This window comes from Dreissena polymorpha, chromosome 3, assembly GCF_020536995.1.
Source record: "Dreissena polymorpha isolate Duluth1 chromosome 3, UMN_Dpol_1.0, whole genome shotgun sequence".
In the NCBI taxonomy this organism is placed as follows: domain Eukaryota; kingdom Metazoa; phylum Mollusca; class Bivalvia; order Myida; family Dreissenidae; genus Dreissena; species Dreissena polymorpha.
In genome coordinates, this window is record NC_068357.1 from 29,429,952 (window position 1) to 29,435,951 (window position 6,000).

The following is a 6,000-nucleotide window of genomic DNA, read 5'->3' on the forward strand; positions in this document are numbered from 1 at the left end:
CTCATAGCTACCATGTGTGTAAGTTTCAAGGTTCTAGTGCTTATAGTGTAGGAGGAGATAGTGGCCAGGACGGACGGACAGACGGCGGAGATAACCACAATATTCCCACACTTTTCAAAAGAGTGGGGATAACAATCTGCTTCACAACAACTTTGAAGAAAATGACATTTTTGTTTTAGAAAGGACAAGACAGAGTAATGCTTCCATTATGGATAATTAACAGAAAACAGTCCATTTCGTAAAATGGTCAGGTACTACCAAAATAAAAAGATTTTTTTTTTTTTTCTTAATCTGATGCAAAGCACAAAGGACTATGCGTCCAAAATTAAACAATACAAATATTTTGTATCAATAGATGTGGCCAATCAAGCATACATCTGATCAATTTGATGTGGCCTCATGTTTATTTTCAAATAAGCTGAATCAAAATACGATTGATCACAATCAAAATCCATGAATTTTCTGTTTGATAAATATCCTCAATAAATAATCAGCAATTACTACCTGTATACATGGACAAATAGGAACACCTGGTCTAAATATAAGTCTTCACATCATGCATTATTAATCAGCTATCTAATCAAATTAATTTGTACACTGGTAACAATTTAATTATTTATTGATTTAAAAATAAATGGTGTCTGTCTGATCTCAAACAATCCTGCTCCACCGTGCATATCATAATTTAATGTGGCTGATATTTGAATTTTAGAAAGAAACTGATCTAAGTTTCAAATTGATCTACTTGACTATTTAATGCCAGATTTAATTAATTTATGCTTATTATATCAAACATTTATTTCCAATTTTGAAAACATACCGTATATAACCATTTTATTAGGTCTTAAAAAACAGTTAGGTTTCCTGTAACCCAATGATAGTTCTATTTAATGTAACCCCACCAACACAATTTTTTTACCACTGACCCTCATTCTTTTCCCCCTAAAATTTGTGGGGAAAAAAAAACGCTGTTGTGTTACAACAATAACTTTAGTTTCTAATGTTATTGTTAAAGCGTTTGCTTTTTTTTCATAATTGTTTTGCATTTTCTTTTAAATTCTGACCATTCTTATGGAGTATTCATTGACAAATTGCAAAGTTTTTTTAAGTTCAAGCATATGTGTTTATAAGTTAACTCTGTTTATAATGTCAATATTAGCTGTGTGCATCGCAACAAAAGAATTTTGCGTAAAATGTACCTCTTGTGCAACATTACATTTATTTTCTTAGTTTCCATAACAACATGAAACTAAAAAGAGGGCAGTCTAAATTTTAGTATGTTTACAAGAAATGTACCTAAATGTAGATTTGTGTTACTCAGACTCTAATGAAAGCAAGACTCTATCAAAATAGAGTGATTCTGTCCAAATATCTTACTCTTTATGTTTGGCGTGCTTCTGCTTTAAATTCTTATGGTTGAAATCAAGTATTTTTCATAGTGATGCCAGAAAAAACAATACCTTACATTGTCAAGCAATGCCTAATTAATACTGTTTTATCAAATGGGTCTTCATGGCTAGTAATGGTTATATCAATACAGTCAAATTTTTGTTTTTTTTACATCTATTTCATGTCATATTAAAGATTCGAAGATAAGTTTTATTGATCAAATTTAAATTCAATGTGCGTGCAATAAATTTGAATTAACAAACATCTATTAACATTTTACTATTCATGTTACAAAAACCTTATTATTGCAATAACACAAATTTCATGTAATTGCATCGTTAACATGGAAAAGTGGGCACAAGTTATGCAGAAATCATCTTTGTGGAACCCATCTACACAGGTGTACATCCTTGTAGAGCATATAGCATAGAGATCTTTACTTTTGTTTATAAGTTTGTATATAACTTTATTTCCTCTAAATATGTTAAGAGCTAAACAAATAATCAGACACAAGTTTACAATAGTTATTAAAAAGCATAAGAATAATACGTATACATAGAAAATATCTTTCGCTTTGTCGCCGATTAACACAGTTAATATTGACATTATAAACAGAGTTAACTAATACAGACATATTTTTACAGTATTATCTATAGGCATGGCATTAAATAAATCTCCTAAAGGTAAACAAAACAGAAAACAGTATGCATGTGGTATAAACATTTAACATATAACACCATAGTGCACCAGTACCTAAGGGAATGCGTGAATACGTTTAACGCACATCAACATGTATTTTCAAACCATGAATTAGTTAACATTTGCTCTAAAAAAATATCAGCATCACAGCACTTCAGTAATAATATTTCAAATTGACCACAAATTTCTACAAGAACCACCTGAAGCGACTTCAGTGGAATTGAATTGTCAAGGCAAGCTCTTTGCAAACTCATTACGTATTCTGATGTTAAGCAGATATATCCTCCAATTACAGTGTATACAGTGGTTAAAGAAACAAGTAAAAGAATTTCTGAATTAATGCAAACAATGCCGCAATAAACGATTTACCTTTAAATATGTATTTAATTCCCTTTAAATCCATGTCAAAATTGTTTATTTACAGAGTGTTAAACCACGCAAAGCGGATAGTTTCATACACACCCGAAAATTACATACACTACGCACATTGTTTACCTGGTATCGAGACGTCACATTGCAAAAGCAAGAGTACTTGATTGCAAAAGGCATTAGGTCAACAAAATTTCGAAAATTCAATTTTAACATATTTAGTACATGCTGAAACAGTTGTTAAACTTTGTTTTAACTTCTATTGACAATTTATGAAGCTTCTGTTTTATTGGTCAATCTTCTTTTGACCAACAAGGACACATGAAAGTGCTCAAGAATTGCAAAAAACACACAAATTTTTGCCATTTTTTTCAAATACAATTTCGGCACATATGTTACTATTAAAGAATTTGATAAAATAATCATCCTCGGGACGGGGTATACCGGGTACCGACTGAACATGATGATTTGTATATCATGTCACCTATTTACGCGATGTGTTCACAGATTGATCCATACAACATTTTCTGAGAATCCGGGAAAAAGTAATTGAATTTTCTTTAAGATAAATCAAATACATGAAATCGTTGTTTACACTAGCGCAGTCGTCTGCCTCACTTTGCAATTTATGTGGAAGTTGAATGAAGAGGACCAAATAAAATTGAATGACATGGGGATAAATTTGGATTAATTTAGTTGAAGTAAGATTTTGAAATGCAAGCAGCAATTATACTTTTTTCCTCTTTTGGGTTGTGTCTGTATTAATTTTCAAGTGTACCTGTATGTGATTGAAACAAAATACTCTGAGCACATGCGTGTGATGTCATCACGAGAGCCATGTTCTTTATGTTAACAAAGTGGTCGAAATGAGGAGACAATCTACATAAGGAAATCATACGATAGTATTGTCCATCTGACGATTTATGAATAAGGCCTAAAAAAAAAATATGTTTTTTTTTTTTCTTTTGTTTTTTTTTTACTGTAGGATCTGATATAAACTGGTGGCAACAGTGAGAATCAGATACGCGTAAATAACCCCACTATCAATAGATAATGTTTAACCTACATGTAGCATATTAATTGGCCCGAACAGTGTACTTCTCCGCGATAAAACCATGGCAAGTTACGTAAGAGACTGATGATAGCCAACGGGTGTTACCCTCCTGGAAATTGTGCTTTTCATGCATAATATTATCAAAACATATTTTTCGACACGTACTACGTGAAGGTTTAACAAATCAATATTTAATTCATAACACATATAACACAAGTATAAATGTTCTGTTAAATTCCCAAATGAGAATAATAATTTGTAATCTGAAACACACTTCCGATTTTTTAATGTTAACACGACGTTTACAAATGCTTCTAATATAGTCATCATGTATATTTCCCGACAAAAGAGCGCGAAAATTATGCGGCTATGTACAAGGTCAAGGAAAGCGTGCATGTATAGATTTTTTTATACAAACTTTGTAGCACAGTAACCATTGAAATCTGTTGATTTCCGTTAAAAGTTTCTTTGGTAATTTTTAACACAATTATATCGCAAATAATTTGATATTTCCTCTAAATTAATTTCAAATCAAACATGACCTATCTTTATCGTTGCGGTCTTTTAGTTGAGTAATTATTGAAACAGTAATCGTATAGTACATGTATACTGATTCAAGAGAACATCTGGACGGAACTGGATTAAGTGTTGGGCGTTATGAAAACACGCATAGCATGAGTCTACTGACCTATTGTGTAGACTGCTGTTTGCGGTGTTTGGACAAAAGAGATTAACATGTGTGAACTGAATGCAACTCTGCCGATTTGGTCCATAATTACCGGTAATACATTGTTTTGAATGTAATTATTTCAATCAATACATTTGCGATCTTAAACGCGGCAGAATAGTGTAAAACGCAGGGGTAAACTGACACGGTTGGTCGGGTAACCTGAAACAAACATTATTTTTTTTTAGGCCTAAGTAAACATGATAAAGATGACCATATTTATTATAAAGACTCTTGGTAAATTGCATTTATAATAATTTTTTATATTGTGAACTTTGAATAAAAATGGCTAACACTTTTTTCAAATTAAATTTTTTGTTTAAAAGTATGATTTCTAGCTAGTCAATATGAATTGCCGCCATATAGTCTTTTGATGATTTTTGCTTTGGCAGACTCTCGGTACAAATTTATTCTGAACGCAAATTATTTCAGCTAGATTTATAGTGATAAGAGCAAATAACATCAAACTCATTTTTTTTGTGAAAATTCCGAAAATATTTTTGCGTGTCTTAAAGTGATATCATTGAAGTCGTTTGACAAAAGATTTAGTTTTAACAAAGATGTCCTTAACTTCATTACCAAATCCGAAATTTCCTTATCCGATGTTATGCCAGTCTGGTATTTCTTGTTGTAAACATGGCACTACAACTATCATTCATAAACAAGTAAATCATGATGAAACGATATTGGTGCGAGTTTTTAATCAAATATCAAATTATAACATTCTTAAAAGTTAAATATGTAATGATAAAATTACCTATATAATACCTGCGCTTTGTGTTGTTATTGTAACGGTGAACAGGTATGTTCAAGCTCGTGTAATTTATCTTCGGTGTATCTATGAGTCTAGTTTCCCTCTCGTTAGTTTTCTCCTGCGGGACTATTATGCATGTCTGTCATTATGTATGTAGAGAATGTTTCTGCTCAATCCTTTGCTGTAGTACCATATATTGAGTTTCCTGTGAGGTAGCTGCTGATCAGTCTTCTCCAAATCCGTTTTGAGGGGGGGATAAGTGTTTTTTAAATCTCTTTATTGATCACACTTTGTGGTTATTTCAATCTTCAGCGTCTTATTTAACCACCTTTTAGGCCTTCATGGTCAAGATCAGCAGATACCCCACAAGTTTTAAGTTAGTTCTATATTCTGTTTTATTTATTTTAATTTATTTCTTACCAAGTTCCTTTCAAACTTATGCCTATAACGTGATATGCAATGTATGTAACTTGTTATGCTTTAGCCTCCTCCTTCTTCAGAGGATGATAAAATACTATGTGTCCCAAATGCTTTATATTCCTATTATAGAATACACACTGAAATTTGTGATATGAAACCTTATTGTGCTAAACCTATGTAAATATTCATGATTAATGATTTTAGTCAGATTAGTTTATTATATTTAATGCTCATATAATAACTATGCTGTTTCAAAATCTGTATCTACAGACATCTATGCTTGAGTAGGTTCAATTTTAGCAGATTGCTCGGTTGATTGTTTTGTTTGTCTAATTATCTAAATAATTAATTGACTGACTGGTTTGATAAATAATCGATTTCGTTATCCAATGTTGTGTTGCCATGTATTGCTCATTTTGTCCTGTTAAACAGTTTTAACTTTTTTTTAATAATGTGTCTTACGTTATGTAGTTGTATACTGTATGTGCTTTTGTGTAATCATGTAAATGTTGAGTTTAAAAAGTCGGTTTTAAAAGCTCTTCAGAGCTTATGTTTATATGTTTATATACCCGACTTTATAAATAAATA

The 6,000-nt window shown here is 31.4% G+C and overlaps 1 protein-coding gene across 3 annotated transcripts in view; it reads right to left on the reverse strand.

Annotated features, from left to right (window-relative positions):
- Positions 1-5,051, reverse strand: part of LOC127873449 (uncharacterized) — a 59,467-nt gene extending 54,416 nt beyond the window's left edge. For 2 of the 3 annotated variants that reach the window (XM_052417324.1, XM_052417320.1), the window contains exon 1: positions 4,996-5,045. The gene's annotated coding sequence lies outside the window, so the exon portion shown is untranslated. Of the gene's footprint in view, positions 1-4,995 lie in introns of all 3 variants that reach the window. The other variant, XM_052417321.1, reaches the window with a different exon arrangement.
- Positions 5,052-6,000: the final 949 nt, after the last annotated feature.